The sequence below is a fragment of the Lissotriton helveticus genome, chromosome 6, assembly GCF_964261635.1.
Source record: "Lissotriton helveticus chromosome 6, aLisHel1.1, whole genome shotgun sequence".
Taxonomy (NCBI): domain Eukaryota; kingdom Metazoa; phylum Chordata; class Amphibia; order Caudata; family Salamandridae; genus Lissotriton; species Lissotriton helveticus.
Window position 1 is genome coordinate 1,394,039,782 of NC_136067.1, and position 13,811 is coordinate 1,394,053,592.

General features: G+C 42.5%; 1 protein-coding gene across 5 annotated transcripts in view; it reads right to left on the reverse strand.

Moving 5' to 3' along the window:
* The window catches only part of IPCEF1 (interaction protein for cytohesin exchange factors 1), a 572,159-nt gene that overhangs the window by 190,851 nt on the left and 367,497 nt on the right, over window positions 1-13,811 (reverse strand). The window lies entirely within an intron of this gene.

The window sequence follows — 13,811 nt, forward strand, 5'->3', positions numbered from 1 at the left end:
CAATGAAGTAAGCAGACTTATGTTAATTGATTAAATATAAGATTTGCACAAACATATTGCGCAAAAATAAGGGTTTATGGGCCAGATGTATCAAAGGGTTTTATCCATTCTGTGCCTTTGGGAAAAGATGTTCATACATATGTTATGTTATGTTATAGTGGCTTATATAGCGCACAGCTGTCCCAGCTAAGGGGCGTCCTGGCGCTCGTAGCTACTGAATAAGGGAAGGACAGCAAAACCGAAATACAGCAACAACCAGAGAGAACAAGAATTAGGCTGTGGGAAAGAGGAAGGTCATGACAGCTTTTCTGAAGGCGAGTAGGCTGTCCATACCGCGGATCTGCTCCGGCAAGGAGTTCCATAGCCTAGCAGCCAAGTAACGGAAGGAGGGCCTTTGACCCGGGGAACAGTGACCAAATGCCGGCCTTCCGACCATAACCTACGTTTGGGAACATACAGCGTGAGCAAATTGCTCAGCAAACTAGGATGGACTGACTTCACAATTTTGAAGGATAGGCAAAGAACCTTGAATCCAATCCTACTCTTCATCGGAAGCCAGTGCAGTTTACGTATAGTGTTAGCAGCCGAGCAAAAACGTGGCAGGCCTACGAGTGCTCTAGCAGCTGCATTTTGGACGCGTTGTAACCGACATATTTTGAAATTTGCTGGCCCCAAGTAGAAGAGAGCTGGCATAGTCGAGGCGTGAAAGGATGGTTGCCTGTATAACCAACTGACGAGTTGTGGGATCAAAGAATTTCAGAAGGGGCTTGAAACCCCGCAACAGGCCAAGACAAGTACCGGCGATTTTCCTGGTGTGGTCCTGAAAACTAAGGGAAGCGTCCATCCAAACCCTGAGATTTTTAACCATGGTCGTAGGCGAGGGGACTGCACCCAGCATGGTAGGCCACCACTGCTCATTCCAGAGATTGGCGTTCTTCCCAACCAACAGAACCTCAGTCTTGTTGGCATTAAGTTGGAGACAGTTGGAAGCCATCCAGTGGGCCACAGCCGCCATCCCCTCTCTAACCCTTGAGGCATTGGGAGCAGAACCTTCCGCCAAGGTGACAACCAACTGCGTGTCGTCGGCGTATGAGACCATAGCAAGGTCCCATTTCCTGGCGACCGCAGCCAGGGGTTGGACGTAAAGGTTGAACAAAGCCGGAGAGAAAAGGAGGAGCGGACACTCTGAAGGATCTGTCGCTCAGAAAGGATCTGAACCATGCCAGGGCTGACCCGATCACTCCAGCTTCCTCAAGCCGCTGTAGTAAGATCTTGTGTGAAACAGTGTCAAAGGCGGCACTAAGGTCTAACAAAATAAGTGCAGCACTTTGACCGTCATCAAGAATGGCCCGCAGGTGCTCGGAGGTGGATAACAGAGCAGTCTCCGTGCTGTGCCCCGGACGAAACCCATTATGGCCCTTTGAGAGTATTTCTTGTTTGCCTTAGTGCTCCTGTGACCATCACAGCCCTCTTCTGTGCTGATGTTAAATATAGTAGCAAACATTGTTGGATCTGATGTATGAAGCCTCATTTTAATGCTTGGCAATTTTATGAAAAAAATCTCATGTTGCTTGCTCAGCACAAAAAAGTTTACACCTTTTTATCATTTGTAAATTCGAATGTGCTCTGTTTCACTATTTTTTCATTCTTCCACATCTGCATTACCCTCTTGCATCAGTTTCATCCTCATGATCTCAATTGGAGCCTATAGTGTTTAAACCTATACATTTGTTTTATGAACAAATGTGCATTAGAATATATGCTCAATGGGTGCAGAGAGGGCCTCTTGTCTCTATGTTTCACAGACTTTATTTTGTCTTCTTATGAAGTTAATCGGACTTCAAGTAGGCATGTGAGCAGATTTTCTAACACAAGACTAATGAAATGGACAAAGATACTTCCAAGGTAACTTTTCACATTGTTCGCATAGTGGATGAGTGGCTTCAATGAGGGATTCTCAGTCTGAATGTTACTTCACCATTCATTGAAAAATCATAACAAACGCAATTGGTATACGCGACTTTGGAAATATCATGTCCCAGGATCACATCACTTCCTAAAACTAACACCAATCCTCACCCTAACCCAAATGTGTATTTATACATATGGAAGGACCTCTCAAACTAAACGGTGGCATGTTCACTCCTGACATCCAACATTAAGAACACTATGCTTGTCCAAGCACCTTTGTCATGAAATGTGGAAAGGGGTCACGGCACAGTTGTCACTGAGATGAGCACCATCAACTCATTCAATTTTAATTTTGTATCCAGACCTATGAACTTGAGGACATGCAGGAGGAATTGTGGGATCCATTTGAAAATGTCAGGTACAAAAGGGAAATCCATTACAAACAACATTGACAACACAGTTCAGCCAATCACAGTAGGAACACTATTTCCTGGATCACTCCAGCTTTCATTGCACATTAATTCAGACGACTCTGAGAAGGGCACATCTATGTAAACGTGTGTCTGCTCAACAAAAAAAGATGTCAAGAACCCCACTTTACACCGATTGTGAATGACCTGATTACTGAGATTACTGTATGCTAGATCTAGAATCTGAATACATCACCAGCTACTCGGTGCACTTCAACTTGAGGTGGAATAAATATCTCAACATTGGCATGTATAAATCAAAATGGGGGGGGGGCTAGGAGCAAGTTGAGGTCCGGTACCCTTGTTCCATGTAGTGGTATTGAACTAAACTGGTGGGTGACTGTTCCTATATGGACACTCTTGTTGTCTACAGAAAGAGAGAGAGAAGAGACTAGGTTTAAACCTCACATGATAGAGAAAATCACAGATCGTGTCTCTCTCTTGTTGCCCTCATACATCCCAAGGGATATCATGCTTCATCATTGGGCATTGTTCTTCATCGGGCCGGCGCTGCAATGCCCTACGGGTGTCCTGAAAGGTTGCTTTGGCAGAGATCTTTTAGTACCGCCGTATGATGAGTGAGGGTGTGAGTTTTCAGTGAGGAAGAGGGTTCGTGGGGGCAAGATGGCGCCCGCACGGATGGACGTGTCGGACGTGTGAGCTGACCTCTCTCTCTGACCCACAGGTCTAAGCTTTGGAAACGCCGTCAGTGAAACGAAAACTTACATGCGTAAAATTTGCTGAGAATGCTGGGCTTGGATGTTCAATTTGAAAAGATTTGAAGAAAAACAAGCAACTTTTCAGCAGATAGAACATATCGTGTGAAGGACGCTGCTGGGGAAACGCCGATGCTTGCCGAACTTACAGCGCTGGTGAAACTCCGCCGAGCCTTGTGGGCGGTGCCTTCCACAGGTGTTGCGGCTTGGCTCAGCGGTGAACGTGGTGAACGCCGATTCAGTGGAGATCACACGGAGAAAGGAGCCACGAGAACTCTCGAAGTAATGCCTCCGAAAGGTGCACGCTCCAAACGCGGCCAGGAGACGAATGTGACCGCGACCACAGGTGGAGGTGGAGGCGGAGGCGCGAAGGATATGAGCGGGGGTACCGCGCAGAAAACTGGAGCAGGCGTTCCAGGTGAGAAGACGGAGGAGACCCCCAGGAAAGTCAAACAGACTACCTCTGCTTTATTTTTAGCTGTGGAGGAAAAACGAAAGGGGAAGGGACCGCATGTGCAAACTGCATCTCAAGTGGATAATTGCTTGACAGAGTCTTCCATGCCGGTAACTGAGACATATACGTCCATGGAGAATGCTAGAGTTTCCCCGGGGGTAGAAGAGGTAACGCTGCCCGATATCACAGTAGAGTTAGAATCTATGGGTGTGCTACAAAACAACACTAGCATATCTGGATTAAATGGAGGCACGGGTATGGGCATTATAGACGCAGCGACTGAGCTTAATTCTGGACTATTGAAATGTATTGTAGATCGCCCTGATGATACAATCATGTTAGAAAAGGTTTTGGGAGCGCAGGTGCCCGATATCACAGTAGAGTTAGAATCTATGGGTGTGCTACAAAACAACACTAGCATATCTGGATTAAATGGAGGCACGGATATGGGCATTATAGACGCAGCGACTGAGTTAAATTCTGGACTATTGAAATGTATTGTAGATCGCCCTGATGATACACTCATGTTAGAAAAGTTTTTGGGAGCGCAGGCGGTTATAGCGAATGAAGCAGAATCAGCTGATTTTTATTCGGTTTCAGAAAATTCAGCTTCGTCGTGCGAAGACTTGGCTACACAGTATTCTAAGCAATTGCGCATGGACGAGGCTGATAGCGAGGCTGACGGCGAAGAGCTTGAGGAACATCTAGAAGACAGCCCGATCACAGTGAGGGGCGGAGGGGATGTTTCAATGTTAGAAGGGGCTGTAGGAGGGCATCAAGAAGCTGGGGTGGAGCATATCACTCTAGCGACGATCTATCAAACAATTTTGAGCCACATGGATAAAACTGAGCAAGAAAGTCATATAATTCAGAACTGTTGCCGAAAGCTACAAAGTTCCATTCGGAGATTAGCAAAGTTGCAGTCCGATTTTGGAGAAAGGTTCACCGAGGTGGAAACTAGAGTGTCCAATATTGAGGATGAATTGGTAAAACAGAAAGCGGCCACAGAAACTTTAAGTGTTAATAAGGAAGACTTGTTATGGAAAATGGCTGACTTTGAAAACCGGGCTCGGCGCAACAATTTAAGACTCATGCAAATCCCTGAAGGTAAAGAAGGGCAAGACCCACGCAAGTTTATAGTGGAGTTATTCCAGAAGGCATTCCCGGATCTGAATAAATGGGATTGGGAGAGCGAGATCGAGCGAGCCCATAGATATCTCTTTAATATTCATCTTCAAACTGGGCAAAATGTGATTAAACCAAGACCTTTTCTTGTGGCCTTCAACAACTTTTGTGCCAGGGAAGATATATATATGCATACCTGGCCAAATAATAAAAGTATGGGTGAAGGGTTCACTTTCTTTGCGACACCAGACTATAGTAAATACACAATGGATAATCGCTGGCAGTTGCGACAGCTAGTGAGTCAATTTCAACGAAAAGGCGCACAAGCGTACATCATGAACCCAGCAAAACTTAAAGTCATTTATAGGTAGAACATTTGATTTTTTACTAATGTAGCAGCAGCAAAGGAGTATTTGCAGACTGTAAATGATTCTTAGTTTCTCTTTTTCGATTACTAAAGTGAAGTGAAGCATAATTTAGTATAATTTAGTATGAAAGTCTGTCATGTAAAGAACATTTTTGCTTCTTTTGCGTATTAATAACTTTCTTGCTGTGTCTCTTGCACATAGATTTGTAATGGGATTCTGTGCTGATGCAGTATTGAGTGCTGAAAAGTTGGTTTTCAAGATGAACTTGGGAAATGATACTTTATTTAGTCCTGTGGGGAAATGACAGAGGGGGCGGGAAGCCGGCCACCATCAACAGAACCACGAGTCTGAAAGCCTCGGAAAAAGAGGGGGGTATTTGGAGGGTGGGGTGGGGGGCAGGAGGGGGGATAAGTGTTGGAGGGCACAGGGGGTTAAGGGGGAAAACATCACAGTGATTACTGGTGACAATATAGAAAAGAAAATATATTACTGGCACAGGGACATCAAGCTAAGCAGCTTAATTAAATCAAAATACATCTGTTCAGCTAGAATCAAATTCGATTGGAGGACCAGGAAATTAATATCTCATGCCCCGTAATATTAAGATTTGTTCTTTCAATGTATCCGGCCTTAACAATGCCAATAAAAGAAAGAGAATAGCATCTGAAATTCGTTTTATTCAACCAGATATTCTCTGTCTGCAAGAAACACATTTGGCATGGGATAAACGGAAGCTTATAGCAGATTTAGGATACACTTTAATCGCTGCCTCACAACAAACTAATATGGCTAGAGGGGTAATGATTCTTTCTCGACCAAAGTTGTGCACCTCAGCTCGTACCTTGACAGATAAGTGGGGCAGATGGGTAATATTGGAATTAAAGGTGGGGGGTGCACAATTTACAATTTGTTCAATTTATGGGTCTAATATGGATGAGGGGGAGGTTTTGGGATGGTTAAATACTGAACTCGCGAATTGGAGATCCCCTTTAATTATATGTGGGGATTTGAATATTAACTTAAATACTAGGGAGTTAGCTGCTGGTCCGGAGAACTATAAGGGTCGCAAACCACAAGTTTTTAAAGCTCTATACAATTTGGTTAGTGATCATGGCTTGATAGATATTTGGAGTAAAAATCATCCGACACTTCCAGGGTACACTTCTTATTCTTCTCCGCACAAGAAATTTGTCCATTTGGACTATTTTCTGATCTCCACATCTATGCATTATGGGACAAAGATGCAAATATTCCCTAGAGTATCATCGGACCACTCCCCAATTTTAATCGAATGCCCCATAGTAGAAGAGACAAATCAGTTTAGGAGCTTTACGTATGATAGAAAACTTTGCCTTGATGAACAGTACAGAGCATACATGAATAAATGGATATCAGAATTTATGAACACCAATTTAGGCTCGGCTAACATTGAGACGATATGGGACACATTCAAGGCTTGCTTTAGAGGGGAGGCGGTGAGCTATGGGTTGTATCATCAAAATAACTGTAGTGTAGTTCCTATTATCCCAATAGGCTCTGCACATTGGAATAATACCTCCAATAGTATAGACCTAGACCAGACGTTAACTAGGTCTTCTACTGTCGATATTAGACTTAAAGTTTTGGGTTTGCCAGCTAGCTCAGAGTTCACTAGAAACTTTCTCGAATAGACAAGGAGGAGTTGAACCTCCCTGGATAGACAAGAAGGGATTTAGTTTCTGACAACCATAGAACATGACAACTTTGCTCTCCCCTAATCAAGAGTGTATCTCTAGAGTCGTGTGAAAACAAAAGACAACTTATTTTACTCAGTCAGTACGTGCATTTTTAGTTTCACCAGATTGTAGAGAAAAGGAAGAGACGGGCGTGTTCAATAAAAGATGTTATTTATTGATCAGTCTCTTTTCTCGTACAAGAGAAATGAATCGATATTATTGCAATACTTATGGTTAAGTAAAGTGCATACAATAAAAGCAGAAGTATAAAATAATACTGTAAAAACATTTATATGGTTTCTAAGCCATATGGTGGTTTAAAATGGATAAAATAGATACATACATATAAACATTTGACTAATCGTACTCAACTGGTGCTTCTAACTACGCCTACCCCAGTGTACCTGACCTAAGCCTAATACGTGGGCGGGGATAGAAAGTAGCAGTCTAAGTTAAGTTTGTTTTGCCAAGTGACTGATTCAAGAATTCTCTGCAAGGGGTTATTCAGTTCCGTACCTGAGGTCTAGGATGGTTGAGGGATAGTATCTCTCATCTTTGGTCTCGATATTCCAGGCTGCCTGCAAGGGCTGCTCGGAAGCGCCGGAGCTGGATTTCTCGGCAGGAGAAAGGCAGCGTCTCGTTCTCAGCGCATCAGGAAGGCGGGGCAGCTAGTGGGCTTCGCTCTCTGCTGGGCTTCGGGAAGTCTCGCTGCTCCGATCTCGTCACCACCGCGTGTGTTTGCTTAAGGCAATATCGGTAATATTTATACCTGTAAGGTGCCGAGATTGACGTAAGGATGGACATAGATACGTCAATAAGGATGTCATACGAGCTGGTCGTTAGCGCATTCTTTTACTGAAGTTCTCGGTGAAATCAAAACAATGGCCGCAGGGTTTTTCCCAGGTTGTCATAGGTTTGATTTGTTTTGAGAACTCCGTATGCCTTATCAGGGGCTGGAGGAATATTGCTTGCCTAATTAGATGGCAAGCGTTATGACCTAATCAGATAACGTGCTCCTGTGCCGTGGTCTGGCGTAATCAGATAACGGTTTCTGCATCATGGGATGGCTGCTAGTTAACTCGTTAACCAGAATAGGGTCAGGAATAGGGGGATCGATACAGAACCTATAGGAATACATCACACCCACTCCACGCTAACTATGGCCATATTTACGAATCTAGGCATAGTAAAACATACTGTAGAGTATCGTGTATACCTTACCACCCCAAAATACACATAATGCATTTTGAAATTATGTAACATACGGGAAAAAAAATAGTCATATGTACTATATGCACTCAAGCAGTAGAATAATGCTAAAATAATCACGCATATGTATACATTATTAGTAATTGAATATTAGAATTACACATGAAATGGCTCTTAATACAGAAGAAAAGTTCGAGACCACTTCATCACAGTTCAAAAAAAATATTTATAAACATACCAGCAGGCAGCTAATGTCTATGAAGTTTCTAAAAATAGAAATTAGTTCTCTAAGACTAGTTCTTACTTAAAGCAGAAGAAAAGTGTCCCGTAAAATTTAACAAAAATATTTTGGGGCTGCTAAAAAATTGCTGTCCGTGAACTGGAGGAAAAGTCGATCTTGCTACTTTATTATTAAAGTTGAAGGCCAAATTCAAGGTGTCGGGAACGCCGTGTGCTAGCTTGTTCAAGAGTCATTATTTCTGCTCTGGTGAGAACATCATATCGTTGAGACTGCTGAAAAAGCTGTCAACAGCTTCCTGTGAGAGTTCCACTAACTCGGAAAAGGATGTAACCATGCATTCATGTGCATGATTGTCTCCATTGACGTTTTGATTAGTATTGCTGACAGAAGGTTGTACCTGATCGATGCTGCTTTCATCTTGATCTTCACTACCCCTTAATCGTAGTGGTGAAGTTTCCACGAATGCCGTCATCAGGATTGGCAGCCGTTGAGGGCAGCACAATGCATGAGCCTTTACCGGACCCAACAATGTTTCTGCATCCATTGGCGCATCCGATTGTAGCATCAGACAGGTGTCCAACACGCATTCTTCTCCGCACAGCATGCACCTTAATACAGGTAAAACACATCTTTGCCATATCGGTCGAAATGAAAGAAACCAAGTCATGTTCAGGTCTCTAAGCCGGGTTAGTCCCAGGATTTTTGATATCCGGTCCCGGTATCCAATGGCTCGGATTGTTTCTTCCCTTGTCGCAGGTGTTTTGTCTGTGACACGGTTTGCCATAACGAAATATAAGGACTAAGAATAGGATTCCTGCAATTAGTCCCAAAATGAGGGGAACTCCTCCAAAAATCGAATGGACGAAGTCTGGAAAAATACCCAGTATGGCTTTGAATGGTGTTAATGCCATCGAAAATACTGTCTTAAATACATTTGAGACTCCACTGGTATCAGAAATATTTAAGATTTCATTCAGGATTTCTGCGAAATGTATGGGGGAATTAGTTGATAACAATGAGTGAATCTCTGCAGTCGTCCTTGCGACTAGGAGATCATACGTTTCTTTTGATGACGTGAGCCTGGTCGGCGTCTGAAGAAGCACTGTTTTCATTCTGCTTAAAGTATCAACTCGAATAGAAGTAATTTTCAAGTTAGGCCATGCCCTTGCCTCCCTGTCTGGAAATGAGCTGGGGAACAATAAGCGTCCACAGCACATGACCTTCGCAGTCGTACTGATGAGATAAGGAACCCCGGGCTGTAGACTACAACATCTGCGATCCACAATTAGAATGTAACTCCCGTTATAGAGTCTTTTAAAGAATGGTTCTATCTCTGTTGTAGGTGTGCCTAGCTGGTGACATGAAAGGTTATTTGAGTTCCCTTCACAGGCTCCATGCAAACTAATTCCATTACACAGAAGTGTACCGCTTAGTGACATCGCACAATTATTGCCACTAAGAAACACTTTCTGTCCTTTATTACTGACACATGCATGTGAATAGGGCAAGTTCCATGTTGTCTTAATGTACCCTTTTCCCAATTTTTCGTACATGCCAGCCTGTATATAGTTTTGGCAGTATTGAAACATGAAAGTAGATATCGGAATATTAATTATCCCATGTATTATCCATTCAATGACAGGTCGTTCTGACATTGTCAATGGTAATCTCTTGAGTTTCTCAATGCTCAGGATTGTATAATCAGCACCCTTTTGTGCCATACTGATCTGTTTATCAGTAAGGTTAAAGATAGTGAATAGTGACGTTGTGTTGATTAAACGCCAAGGCACATAGCCTGAACGCAGATTTTGTAACGTCCAGCCAAGCTGTACAATAGAACGCAATTGAGACTGACCGTGTTGTAACAACAGTAAGTCTTGCGATATTATGTCGATTGCTGATGATACAATGCTGTCCAATGAAAAGATTCTGGAGGACAGAGTCATTAACCCATTGTCCACTACAGAAAGCGATTTTTCCAAATTAATACGGTCAATTTCCCGTATACTTTCTGCTGTCTCAATTTGAGTTATCTTCCAGGCCTCGTTGTAAGCTGCATATATAGAGGCTGCTATGAAGCGTTTTTGACGCTGTTTGCGTGGTCCCATAATGAAATCACGCAAGTCAGCACCATCAGTAAGTAAAGTTAGGTGTTGCTTAATTTCTGTCAGTGTGGAAGTTTTTAGCCATTGAAGGCAGAGTTTGCCCACACTGTAGGTGGTGATTATCCCTGGGTGTTGTCTTTGGGAATATCTAGGGTCTGGCCTGGTCAATTTGAACCCCTGTGTTTTGTTCAGGAATCTGTCTTGATAGTTATTAGTATCTGTGGGCCAGATCAACCATTGTTTCCAATCAGGATTTGTTCTGTTTTGGTTTAATACATAGTTTACGTCTATCTCTTCATCTGCAGAGTTATTGCTGTTCATTGTTGGTTTTGGAATAGACGGTTTATTTAAGTCTTTGATTTTGGCTAATCCAAGACAGGTAGTTTGTTGAATAGTTTCATTCAAGAATATAATTTGTTCTGGGATCATGCAGGCTCTAAACAATGATTCTATACCTTGTACTTGCCATTCTTTTGTACCCCAAACACTTTTCACTTCAACATTTTTGTCCCAATAATCAAAACCAAATGTATTCATTTGTTCAAAAAATTAGTCCGAATATATCAATTTTGTGTTTGTAAGCATGGTTTTTGTTCCTGTCTTATTTGACAATTTGAAATAAAATGTTTCAGCATTACTTGTGTTGAACCCTGAAAAGTATGAATATTTGTCATAAAAGGTTCTTGAGCTTCCTTTTGGAGGGGTTGCACAATGTTCCCATTGATTATAATTTAAAACATTTCTAGGTTGTGCTGATTTATGTAAAAAATGGTTACCATAGTGGTTGTAGCAGTACATACTATCATAATTAGATGAACCCTGCAAATAATCATGTTTGGTAAATTTAGCAGACATCACTAGATCAGACATCATGTAATTAATACTTTCAAAGTCCCAATCATCAGCAAATGAGTTTGGTTTTACAAAGTCACTCAACGAGATCTTGATTTGGTGTGGATATTTGAGGATCTCAACCGGACCATAGATTTCATAGTCAGTATTGTCCCATGCTACCCCACCCGGTATAGGATTGGCTGTGAAATTGACTGAAGAAAGTTCTCTTTTCTTGACGTGTGAAGACGTGTGTGGCTTGAGGATCAAGTTGATGTTCTGGCTTGCTGTGTCCATTTTAGCATATTTTCCCTCAATGAAGCGTCCCAAACATAGTATCATGATGAGCCAAAGTATCAGGATAAATACACCAAAGGACACCCAAAATTCAATCCACGGAGAAATCAGATAGGTTTCTTTCAGCTGTTTCCATATTTCCTTAGCTTTATCTTTAAAAGTTTTTGTTGATGGCTGTGTCTTTGATTCACTTAGATCTTCAGAAGAATCTTCAAAGTTGATGAAGTAGCCGGATGCCGTTCTGTCTATTGTTCCAATTGCTTCAGGATTACTGTTTCTTGCAGCTTCAGCATATTCATTTGTTACTTCATTGTAGGTTGGTGTGTCTCTACTAAATGTTTTTATTTGGGTTTTCAGAGGTGTGAGTTCCATTGCATTGTTGCATAGTCCTCGTTGTTGTTCTGTAGGCGTTTCGAATGTGATTAGCCTTTTAGTTAGCACCTCTGTACTTGTAGCAAACCTCGGTGTTCTACTACTTATCGGGAGTCCACTTGGCCTACTGTTTGTTATCGGCCACATGATTGTGGTTTTACCAGGTCGATGGATACAACTCGGTTCTCCTTTTTACCAGCAAGCGGCGGTAGTACAACTGATCTTGTCCCGTTGATGGACAAGACAGGAACTGCTTTTCTGTAAGAAGGCCCAAATTCCTTCTTTACCGCGATCTTTTCTCTGACTAGATCCCCGATTTTTGGAATCCAGACAGGTCTTGCTGGGACAGGTGGTGGTTCTTCAGTGGTTGTTGGCTGCTGTTTCAACTTTATGTTGCTTAGGTCTTTTCTTGTTTCGTTTAAGTCCTGTAAAATAGCCAAACGATCTTTGATATCAAAGCTTTTTTCTTTCACCACTGAAGTCTGACTGTCAAGATCTAAGACTAGCATCCTAGTTTGTAGTGTAGTTCCTATTATCCCAATAGGCTCTGCGCATTAGAATAATACCTTCAATAGTATAGGCCTAGACCAGACGTTAACTAGGTCTACTACTGTCGATATTAGACTTAAAGTTTTGGGTTTGCCAGCTAGCTCAGAGTTCACTAGAAACTTTCTCGAATAGGCAAGGAGGAGTTGAACCTCCCTGGATAGACAAGAAGGGATTTAGTTTCTGACAACCATAGAACATGACAACTTTGCTCTCCCCTAATCAAGAGTGTATCTCTAGAGTCGTGTGAAAACAAAAGACGACTTATTTTACTCAGTCAGTACGTGCATTCTTAGTCTCACCAGATTGTAGAGAAAAGGAAGAGACGGGCGTGTTCAATAAAAGATGTTATTTATTGATCAGTCTCTTTTCTCATACAAGAGAAATGGATCGATATTATTGCAATACTTATGGTTAAGTAAAGTGCATACATTAAAAGCAGAAGTATAAAATAATACTGTAAAAACATTGATATGGTTTCTAAGCCATATGATGGTTTAAAATTGGATAAAATAGATACATACACATATACATTTGACTAATCGTACTCAACTGGTGTTTCTAACTACGCCTACCCCAGATGTACCTGACCTAAGCCTAATACGTGGGCGGGAATAGAAAGTAGCAGTTTAAGTTAAGTTTGTTTTGCCAAGTGACTGACTAAAGAATTCTCTGCAAGGGGTTATTCAGTTCTGTACCTGGAATCTAGGATGAATGAGGGATGGTATCTCTCGTCTCTGGTCTCGATATTCCAGGCTGCCTGCGAGGGCTACCCGGAAGCGCCGGAGCTGGATTTCTCGGCAGGAGAAAGCAGCGTCTCGTTCTCAGCGCGTCAGGAAGGCGGGGCTGCGCCAGCGGGGTCTGCTCTGCTCTGGGCTTCGGCAAGTCTGGCTGCTCCGATCTCGTCACCACCGCGTGTGTTTGCATAGGGCAATATCGGTAATATTTATACCTTTAAGGTGCCGAGATTGACGTAAGGATGGACATAGATACGTCAATAAGGATGTCATACGACCTGGTCGTTAGCACATTCTTTTGCTGAAGTTCTCGGTGAAATCAAAACAATGGCCGCAGGGTTTTTCCCAGGTTGTCATAGGTTTGATTTGTTTTGAGAACTCCGTATGCCTTATCAGGGGCTGGAGGAATATCGCTTGTCTAATTAGATGGCAAGCGTTATGACCTAATCAGATAACACGTTCCTGTGCCGTAGTGTGGCTTAATCAGATAACGGTTCCTGCATCATGGGGGTTTTCTGCCTCATGGGATGGCTGCTAGTTAACTTGTTAACCAGAATAGGGTCAGGAATAGGGGGATCGTTACAGAACCCATAGGAATACATCACAAGTTCCAAACAGTAATTCGTACGGACTGAATCCCCTCAGAGAATTTCTTGGCAAGTTGTTTAGACTACGTTGGACACTTATTAGATGTTTGACCCACCCAGCTCCCGA